The sequence below is a fragment of the Genypterus blacodes genome, unplaced genomic scaffold (genome assembly GCF_046128005.1).
Source record: "Genypterus blacodes isolate CSIRO-AG114 ecotype Tasmania unplaced genomic scaffold, CSIRO-AGI_Gbla_v1 ptg000156l_1, whole genome shotgun sequence".
NCBI classification, from domain to species: domain Eukaryota; kingdom Metazoa; phylum Chordata; class Actinopteri; order Ophidiiformes; family Ophidiidae; genus Genypterus; species Genypterus blacodes.
This window is the reverse complement of record NW_027466957.1, coordinates 8,901,537-8,912,698: the sequence shown is the minus strand read 5'-3', so window position 1 is coordinate 8,912,698 and position 11,162 is coordinate 8,901,537. Positions and strand designations below refer to the sequence as shown.

General features: G+C 47.5%; 1 protein-coding gene across 4 annotated transcripts in view; it reads left to right on the top strand.

The window, feature by feature from the left end:
• The first annotated feature begins 2,428 nt into the window (after positions 1-2,428).
• zbtb46 (zinc finger and BTB domain containing 46) overlaps positions 2,429-11,162 on the top strand; it is a 51,295-nt gene continuing 42,561 nt past the window's right edge. For all 4 annotated transcript variants that reach the window (XM_076166915.1, XM_076166913.1, XM_076166912.1 and 1 more), the window contains exon 1: positions 2,429-2,838. The gene's annotated coding sequence lies outside the window, so the exon portion shown is untranslated. The remainder of the gene's footprint in view (positions 2,839-11,162) is intronic.

Genomic DNA, 11,162 nt, shown 5'->3' with positions numbered 1-11,162 from the left:
GCTTTCTATACAAGCAAGGCTCTAGGATGGCACAAGCAGCACACAGCTGTTCCCCTTGGTAAATTGATAGTGAAGGGTAGTGGATGGGGCTTTGAAAGCTTCTTGTGCTATTTTTATGACAGTTGTAGATTTTTTTTGCTGTTTAATTCGATGCGACCAATAACGCTGCTGCCTTCCTCAGCAGGAGGTCACGCTGGGAGAGCAATTAATGCTTGACTTCAAAAAGTTTCCTCCGAAAGCGCGTTTACGTTCCTCCTCCTCTTTGTTTCACAGTTCAAATGCAAGTCATCACGAAGGGAAACAGCCTGAGTGAAGATGGGCTTCTGGCCTCCGCGCCTTCTCCTTGGCCTCTGAGACAAAGTTTTAAAGTGAAAACTAACACGCTTGCTTTCATTTATCACAAGGCAAACAAGAGTGGGCAAAGGTACACAGAGTTCAAAAAGTGCCTGGCCTGTGGTAGACAACAAAAACACACACACGGAAGTGCACAATATTACACAACACATCCATCACTTTGTGTTTCTGACCACCCCTACACAAAAAACACTATCATACAGAATTCCCGCAATCCCAACACACACTCCTTCCCCTCCTCCTGATTGGATTGTATTGATGAGTGTTCCTATGACTGAACACACGTGTAAGTGGCCTAATGACGCCTAAACCCAACTATGAGCACGCAGCCAGAGAGAGGGGGGAGGGGTGAGGGGGGTGGGGTGGAGATCTTGAGCATGAGGCCGGGGTTATGCTTGTCGTGCCGGGCGGATTGGAAGAAGGCTGCAGTGGCGTGAGGGAGCTCAGCTCCAGAGTAAAGCAGCTTGTTTTAGGTTGCAACTACAGTACAATCTACTCGCAGGAAGAGAGAGAGAGAGTGATAGACAGAGAGGGAGAGAGAGAGAGAGAGTGAGAGAGAGAGAGAGAGAGAGAGAGAGAGAGAGAGGGAGAGAGGGAGGGAGGGAGAGAGAGAGAGAGAGAGAGAGAGAGAGAGAGAGAGGGAGAGAGGGAGAGAGAGAGAGAGACAGAGAGAGAGAGAGAGAGAGAGAGAGAGAGAGAGAGAGAGAGACAGAGAGGGAGAGAGAGAGAGAGAGAGAGAGAGAGTGAGAGTGAGAGTGATAGACAGAGAGGGAGAGAGAGAGAGAGAGAGAGAGAGAGAGAGAGAGAGAGAGAGAGAGAGAGAGATGTTGGGCATTACAGATCGACAGCCTTAATCCACATGGCCTGACATTCTCTATTATCCTGCCCTCAGCAGCCAAAAACCAACAATGATGGAGGCATGGCTGTACCCTATGTAGTGCCATGCTGCATCTCTCTCTCTCTCTCTCTCTCTCTCTCTCTCTCTCTCACACACACACATTCACACACACACACACACACACACACACACACACACACACACACACACACACACACACACTACTTGTTTTACTGTGGCACCCGCTTTCTTCCCCATAACCTTTTCCCACTTCCTCAAAACAGCAACAGCAACGATCCCCGATCTCGACACGTAAGCTTATTTCCTAAGAACCAAGCCCCGTCACAGTTCCTCATTATAGAAAGAATGAGTACACTTTGTATTGATAGTGACACACACACTCACACACACACACACACACGTTCATGCATGCACAAATCACCTCTCTCACTGTGTGTTTCTATCAGTTACCTTCATTTTAACTTATCCATAAACTACCCCAGTATTTAGGAACTTAATATCTGTTAATCATACATGCGGCTCAGAAGTCATGAAACAGTTGCAGGACAAAGATGCAGAACCTGCAGGTATATAAATATACAATATCAGGAAGTACATACAAAGGCATTAAAACCAAAATACACACACTGAACTGTTTCTGTTCAGGCAAACCCACAGAACTTCCCTCTGCCTTGTCTCCTCTCTTCTCTCTCGCCTTCAGGTGTCACTCAACAAGTTTTCCGCAGCTTCAAAACAAACATTTTAAAGAGTAAAAAGTGAGGTCAGACAGAGGCGGAATTACCCAGAATTGTTCCTTCATAAATAACTCTTTTTGCTGCACATCACGTGGTTCACAAAGGTGTTTCCCAGCCAGACACTCAGACTGTAAATGTCAATATTCTTTATGTGACCGGTGTTTCCTTGCTGTTGCCACAAGAGGGGGTAAGTTACAGTAAACCCCTAGTCATTACCCAGCGAGCCCTATGGCAACAGACACACAAGTGGACCACTGCTTTCCATCACAATAAGACGCAGAAATAAGAATATGGAATCATTATTATTGTTATTATTATTAGTAATATTGATCCGTCTCCAAACTGACCTTGTGAGATAAATAATATCACACAAATAACGGCAGAACCTGTTTGTGATAAGAGCGCAAACTAGATAAGCTGGATAAGCGCGGCGTGGTGCGTTCACGTCCTCTCATTTCCTGACTCTGCCCAGAGAGAGAGAGAGACAGAGAGCGAGCGAGGGGAGATACGGGGACACGGAGAGAGAGTGTGTGGGGGAGAGAGATAGAGAGAGAGGAAGAGAGAGAGACATTAGACATGCACGGAGGAGGAGGAGGGGGAGGCTCCTGATACCAAGACACGGAAAAAGCAGGGGAGGGAAAGAGAGAGGAGGAAAAAAAAAGGGCTGGCGGAGAGAGGAGAGAGGGAGAGAGAGAGAGGGAGAGAGGGGAGTGGGAGAAAACAGGGGAATAACACTTAAAGAAAGCACACAGCGCCTGGGAGAGGACGGCACCCGGAGCTGTGGACACCCCCTGCCTCGCTTTCCGCGTCTCTCTCGGGCTGTCACGGCACATTTGGACTCGGAAAAGGGGACACGACACCGCGTCCACCCCGGACCCCATGGGGTAACAGGTACGTCTGACTTCTTCCCGGCGTTAGCGGCGGGCGGGCGGGGAGGAGGGGGCACGTTGTCGGCGTTGGTCCGGGGAGGAGGGGGGGGGTGTTTCTCGGCGGCGGCTTCAGCTTCAGCTTCAGCGGCGTTGCGGGGGTTTCGCACGCGCGTGTTGTGTTGTCTGTCATGTCAACAATTAGTTTCCGCGGCTCGTCGCGCGTGGACAGCTATAGTTTTGGGGGGAGGCGCGCGCAGGTTGGAGGCTCCGCAGGAAAGGGGGGGCGACAATGCAACTCTACCGCTGCCGCCACACTCGCGCCACAGCACGGGGGAGGAAAGTAGAAGCTGCCGCCGTTATACTGTACGGAGGCCCGCGTCTCTCTCCGCGTCTCTCCCCCCCTCCCTCAAGCTTCCACTCCGCTGGCATCACGTTAGCCGCGCCGCGAGTGTTATCTGACAGCCGCGGCGCCGACAGTCTGAAAGTCCGCCTACCTGTTCCATACGTGACAGCCAGCTGTCCATTTGCGCTTGTTGCTGTTTGGTGAAGCTGTCGTTTGTTGACGTTATGTGCACATTTTTACATCTGATAATGAGACAGACAAGCAGGCGGGGTGGGGTGTGGGGGGGACATGTCTACTTTGTAATGCGCGTGGATGTGTGTATTCTTAAGCATCGAGGCTACTTTTCAATATTCCACCTGCGCCTATATCCCTGGAAATATCTGCATGTGCTGAAAATGATTTTGTATCCATCTGTTTAATATGACAAGTGGGAACATCAGGTGGATTTGACATTTGTGGGAGTTTTTAATGAAACTAAAGCTTGATTTCGGCGGAATTCGTCAAAGTTTTTTTGTGAGGCGAACAGGCTCCGTTGCCACATCAGCTTGAGGAGGAGGTGGGGGGGTATGGAGAGGGGGGGGGGGGGGGGGGGGGGGTGTCACGCACAGATTGTCGTAGCTACCGTCAAGAGAGAGAGAAAAAAAAAAAAGAATAAAAAAATGTGGTGATGCTGCGCGCAGCCGTCTGGAGCGGATTCAGATAGAAGCCCCCCCTCCCCTCCTTACGAGGCTGCAAGACAAGGGGCTTCAAACCCCCCTCTCCCCCCCACCCTCCTCCCCTCGATTAACCTCAAGAAAGGGGGATTTCTCCAGCTGGAAATTTCTGCTGCGTCAACACCCAACCAGACAAGACAGCGGGGTGGGTGCAGGGGGGGGGGGGGGGGGGGGGGGGGTGTTCGGTCTTCTCGGGTATTTATTGTTTATCATTATTAATATTATTATTATTATAATTAGGGTTATTGTAATAGCTGAGAAGATCATCACCTGATCCATCTAGAGTTGAAAAGTGCAGCGTGTGTTTAGGCATTACTGGCGACTGAAGCTCTGTCTCTCCCCGTTGTTGTGTGTGTGCGTGCTTGTATGTGTGTGTAAGTGTGCTGTCTGTGTCTGCCCTCTCAAACCGGTCAGTTCCCTCTTCCTCCATTTTCTCACTGTACCAGAGAGAGAGAGAGGGAGGGGGGGCACAAACCCACTTTGCCCCCCACGCTCCTCTGAGTCAGGTGCTGGTCTGGATCCACCTGTGTCACCCACCTCACCTCATCTGGTTATTAGGTCTCATCCAAACTTAATATATATATATATGTATAAATATATAATGACACAACCAAGATTGCTGTTGGCATCATTTTTCCCCCCTAAGGTTGTATGATTTAGTCTCTATCCCCCTGTTGTTGTTGCTGGGGAGATAATAGTGAAGAGAGTTAAAGTCATCAGCTGGGAAGACGGGAAGATAATTACACACTTTCACCGTGGTGCTGCTGAGGGTTTAGCTGATATTACAGCACCATTTGTCAGAGACCATACATGTTTAATTTGGGGTTGAGAGTCTACGTTGTTTGCTTTAAATCTGAATTCTCGGGTTAATTGTTTGTTTGTGTACTTTGTGAGAACTTTGTGTTTCCGTTTCAGCCATTGTGTGAGTCTGGTTTAAGAGGGGCAGTGTGCAGCTTTACAGCCTGTCACACAGAAGCACTGTGGATAACTGGATAATTGGATTATTGCGACCATCCAGAGATTTCTCCAAATCGTCTTAACTCGTCCTCTTTGTTTTCTTCTCGCTGGTTAAGAAGTTGTAACGTGGACATAATAACCCCTCCAGATGATTGTGATTGTGTGTGTCTGTGAGCGACTGTAATGATCCTCACGCTTGCCCGGCGGTTGCCATGTTTGGCGTACACGTTTTGTGTCCCTCAGTCTGCCCGACTTGAGGTTCCTTCCTTTGTTTTCGTAGCATTATCATTACAAGACAAGTGGACAGCAGCGGTGTGTGTGTGTACTGTGTGTGTGTGTAATAGTGTACTGTATGTGCTCCGCCGGGAAAATGTAACACACACCAAGACAAAAGCTAGAAGGATGAGTGGAGGCGAGAAGATAAAAGATTGAAAAATATTCATTGTGTGCGTGTGTGTGTGTGTGTGTGTGGCATTGCAAAAAGGAATTTGGAGTACTTTCCACCCGCGTTATTTCTGTTGAAGGGATCTTTCAAATTTGATGAAACATAAGTAAGTCAAATTTACCTCTCAGTTGTTCTTTGTTTAAAAACCAAAGTATGGCCGCGCTGTTCAATCAAATCTCCACATCAGCCGCAGATCGTGGAGATTTAGAGGTGTGTGTGTGTGTCTGTGTGTGTGCGTTTTTGACTTGCCTCTTTGTCTGTGTCCGTGTGTGTGAGCTCCCCCGCTGCGTGGGCTGTGATCAGTGGGAAGAGGTCACCCAATGACCCCTCCCCATGAGTGTAAATGCGTGTGTGTGTGTGTGTGTTTTATCAGGGCAAGTCCCTAATAGTCTGACTCTCGGGCTAAAAACGCTCGCATCTCTGTGGTCTGACTGTGATTAATCAGAGAAGACGTGTCATGAACTTATATGTTACATACGTGTACATTATAATCGAGGTGAATGTGCTGATATAAGACAACTTAAAGTAGAATTAACCTCGTTTGCTGTGTAAAATTAAGAAAAGAGGGCAATCGCCGCGTGAAGATTAACCTTGTCTCCCATTCATCTCTCTCAATCCACCTCTCTCTCTCTCTCTCTCTCTTTATCTGCCCATCTCTCGCTTTCTATCTCCCTCTCCCTCTCCCTCTCTCTCTCTCTCTCTCTCTCTCTCCCTCTCTTTGCCAATTTCCTCGTCCCGATCCCCCCTCGGAGCTCACTTGTTAATGGGAACACCTGTTTGGCTAACGCGCTGCAAAATGAAGCGTTTACGCCGCGGTGCACCTCTCGCGTTGACTCGCCGCATCTCTCCAGAGTCCCTCTGACAGCTCTTTCCTCTCCTAAACTGTCACATTGTGAACATTATCATTCTCATGTCTGATTTTGTGTTCAGACACTTTTGCGCGCACATTAACCCTGAGACCAAACGAGCTTCCATCCCCCAACGCTCTAATAACTCCCAAGGCTTTTTAGCTTAACTGCTTCTATAGCTCATTGTGCACTGCTGAATACAGGTGTTCCTAATCCCCGTGGGGTTACACGGATGAGGTGGGGGGATGTGTGTGTGTGTGGGTGGGTGGGTGAGTGTCTGTGTGCGCACGAGAGAGAGAGTGTGTGTGTGTTTGTGTGTAACAGCTGTCTTCCCATCCACCTATCTGACATGCTCATCCTCCCCCAATAGAGAGAGAACAGGTGAGTGGAAGCAACCCCACCCTAATAACACACAAGACACACACACACACTCATGCACACACACAGAGAGAGAAACAGAGGGAGAGATCGAGAGAACTACTCTCCAGTAGCACAATTGTCTTTTTACGTGGGTGTTAATATTTCATGACTCCGTTTGTGTGTGTGTGTGTGTGTGTGTGTGTGTGTGTGTGTGTGTGTGTGTGTGTGCGTGCGTGCGTGCATGCGTGCACAGTACGATATCAGAAAAGGAAGACACTCTTTTAAAGGTTCTCTTTTTCTCTGTGCATTATCAAATGCAACCTAATTTGCAGCTTTTTCTCTAATTTATGCAGCCGTAGAGGAAGATCTGCCAAAACATTTGAAGTCCAGAAACAAAAACTGTGAATCTGCATTTTGTATTAAATCACATTTGTTTAAAGAAAAAAAAAAGAAGGAGAAAAATCAGTGCTAAAAGGAACGCCAGGGTTTTCAGGCATTCAGAATGGCACCATGTCAGGATTTTTTGTCAGGATTTGTTAATATTGCAAAACACCTTTGGATCACACATTCCCAAAAAGCAGATTAAGGGTTTGAGTTTGACTCGGTGTGCTTTCATCGCGCTGTGTTTTCCTTTATTTAGGAATGCAGAGAAGGAGCTCTTTCCAAACAGCGTCTCATGACTAAATGGATTTATTTGACTTTACTCGCTCCAAATTTATGAACATTACTTCACATCAGTTATCAATAACATGCAGGGGGTGGGGGCAAAGTTCCTGCACCGGCCAATCAAATCAATCCCTCATCCTCTTATCAGTCCCCTTAATCATCTCCTTATTGTTTTTACACACTTCTTTAGGGGGGAGGGCAAATGTTGCAACAAGTGAGATAACTTGTATTTATGATGCTTTCTGCCTGTTGTTAACTCAAGTACAAATGCACAAATCCCTTAAACGCACATTTGCATTCATTTCACCTGCGTTTAGCCTTCTGAGTTGTAGTAATTCCTTTTACGTGCGATTCTGGCTTTTGTATTCCATCTACCCACTACGATTGGTTTTATTTTACAGTTAAAGAATCTCACTGCAACACAAATCTTTAGAAAATCATATTGATTTGTGAGATAATGATTCAAATCCCGACAACATCAACCACCGTTGATTTGATTACTCTCGGCTAATGAGATGACGAGGGACTAAATGTTGTTTTCCCCATAAAACGCTCAAAGACTCAATGTTTGCCACTTCAAACACACACACACACACTACCTTTGCGTAGAATTATTTAGTTAAATAAATAAGTTTGGTTTTCACTTTTCCCATCTCTGCCTGTGACAGCTCTGTGTGCTCTGATGCGAAACCAGTGGGAAACGACATGAAAACGACACACACACACTCACACACACTCGCACACTCACACACTTGCGCTCACAAACGACGAGCCAGTTAGCGTTGATCAGCTCGCGTCTCTCTTACGAAGGTCTTCACCTTTTATAGACAAATTTATATACGCCGCTAAGAACTTGATGGTTGGGGCCTGGAACAAATCTGTCTTGAAGTCCGCGTTGCTGAAGGCGCCGCGTGTTTGTTAGTTGTTTGGAGTCGGTCTTTCATACACACTGTGAGAGCATTTGATGAGGAATTGAGCGGCTTTGAGCAAATACATCTTTAGAAACAGTCAACTAGCCTCGGGCTTTGGCTGGCGAAAGATTTCCATATCAAAGCTCAGGTGAGAGCGAGAGAGACGGAGAGGAAAAGGAAAAAGGAGGGAAAGAGTGAGTAAGACAGTGAACGGGGAGAGAGAGAGAGAACGGGAGAGAGAGGGAGGGAGGGAGGGGGGGGGTGATGAAACAGACATCAACTCCAAAAGAGTCCTAGCCCTTGTTATGCTGTCGCTTTCCTTTTTTCTTCCGTGCAGCACAGTTTAGTCTGTGTGTGTCAATGCTGTCTGTCTCAATCTAAACTCCTCCAACGAAAACACACACACACACACACACACACTCACACACACACACACACACACACACACACACACACACACACAGAGGGAAAGCTGGAGAGACTCAAACACAAACGAGCACCTATTCCTCCAGAAGCTCACACCGCCGAGCAGAAAATGGATTTCTGCTGCTAATACCGCGTAACATCTGACCTGCCATCTCCTGCCAATATTTGGATCCCTGTTTAATACTGTCGCCGGAGCGTTGAATTAAAAAAAAAGAAGAAAAAAAAAAAACCCCGGACGCCGTTTCCCTGGAAATAGTCCTCTCCTCCTTTAGCTTTAAGCGTTAGCCCTGACCCCGCCGAATTCATCATGACACTAATTAACGGATGGAGTTTTCGGTAGCCTTTCGCAAAGACGAGCTCGCGCGCATGTGTGTGTGTGTGTGTGCGCCCGCGTGTGTGTCAGCGGCGAACATTATCCTGCTTTGTAGAGTTTTGTAATCCTACCATGGACTGGAGCTAAAGTGCTAAAGTGCTGCTAACAAGGCCTGTTTAACATTCTCTCCCCTGCTCAACATACAATTATTCCACTCGGCTGCCATTAACATGTACAGTAGGCGCGCGCTTTTAATTGGCCTGATATGACTAATGCCAGATCAACTTGGATTTGCTAATTAGTTTTTGCTTTAAAAGTGCCATCAGGACATGAAATATTCATTGATGTGAGGTGGAGCGAGGACTGTGGGTGGTATTAGTGGGATATTAGCGGCTTGTGTGTGTGTGTGTGCGTGTGTGTGTGTGTGTATAGGCAGCCTGCTCCAGTGTGCCGGCAGAGGAGATTGAACCTACGCTGGCCTGTTGTGGTCGCTTATTCATACTTTGTGTGAGGTGTTCAGTTTTTTTTGTTTGTTTTTTTTGTCATAATTTTTTTAGACACCCACACACACACACACACACACACACACACACATATATACACACACCACCTCCATTCTCTCCATCACAAGGCCACCTCTTCTCCTCTCTTTCCTCTCTCATCCCTCCTTCCTCCCCTCGCTCCTCCTGGTTTCCCCTCCTCACCTTTCCATCCCGTCTGCGTCTCTCCCTCCTCTCGCCTTTTTGCTCTCCACCTCCTCCCTCCTTCTCTTTTCCCTCCCACTCCTTAATCTTCCACCTCTCCTCCTCCTCCTCCTCCTCCTCCTCCACCCGCCCCCTCCTCTGCTGTAAGTGGGCCAGGTGCCTCCTGTGGCCTCCCCTACTCCATTTCTCATTTTTACCCTTCCTCTACTCCCTTTCTCATTTTTACCCTCTCCCTGTTCCCTTTCTCATTTTTATCCTTCCCCCTGACCCTAACGCATATTCTTACATTCCCTTAATGCAACAATGGACGCCCGCCTCCGCTTTCTCTCTCCTAAAACACAAACATTTGCAGACGAACCCTCCAAGATTTCCTCTTCTGATTTAGAATGAGTTCTCTCTGTAGGTTATAAGGTCGACTCTCAGGGGGATGTTAGGATTTATTGTGATTTTATATGAGCTTTTTCAATCATTGAGGGTCTGATACAGTATGGGAACTTATATATATATATATAGTATATATAAATACAGTATATATGTTACTAGATCCATTTTGTTGTGGCCTTTTGAGGGATTTCCTGTGTTAGAACACTTCCCGTCATGATCATGATAGGTGAGGCCCGTCGTCATGTGAACAGAAGTGAGAACGTTCACATCCCCTTTCTAGTGGCAAGGGGCAACCCCCCCCCTCTGCTCTATCTCTCATGCAACACAACCACACACACACACACACACACACACCAACATGCTTATACATGGAGGTCTTATTGTTTCTGTCTTTTTGTTCCCTCCTCGCTCTCTGAATGCACACAGCCAAGCCGCCAATGCGCCTTTTCACCTTCATCTCTTCCTCTCTTGTTTTCTCTCCTCCTCACTCTTCATCTCGCTCCACTCATTGTCATTCTCGCCGCCTTTGTCTCTCGCCGGGCTGTGTCCCCTTGCCCTCTTCTTTTTACACTCCCCCCTTTTCTCTGTCTCTCTTTCTCACCCCCGCACACCTCCCTCCCTTCTTCTTCTTCTTCTTCTCTCACCTCCCCCACCCCCCTCGCCGGTTGTTTTGGTGTATGCGCTGGTCTGTCACATAGGAGACAGGGGGGAGGGGGGGTGGGGGGGCTGATTGGTGGTTGGTGGTTTGGACGGACACCTGATACTGGCACTGTCTTACAATGTGGGAATGTGTGACTTCTTCAAAATTAGGTTTCCAAGGTGGGTGTTGTCCATAGCGATGGGTGAGAGCACGATCACAGGAGTTTACACAGTGGGCCTTTTGTCTCTCTCTCTCTCTCTCTCTCTCTCTCTCTCTCTCTCTCTCTCTCTCTCTCTCTATCTCTCTCTCTCTCCTCTCTGTCTCTCTCTCTCGCTTTTTGTTTCACTTTCTCTCTCTCTCTCTCTCTTATGTGGCTGTACACTAGATTGCTGCTCTTTCCAACGCTGTCGGCCGTTCATGTTATGTCAACAGGTGGCAGTCAAATGTCAAACCCAGTTCCATAACTTCCATTCCAGTCTCATTCTTCTTCGGTGGTGTGTGAAAAGGATCTAATTCTGTGTTCAGAAAATCACGTTTTTTTTCATCTTCGCACATTCATATCAGAATTTAGCATTAGACGTTGAACTCTTTTGAGCGTCCTACACTTCCTGTTCTCCTCGCAGTCTACTGAGGAAC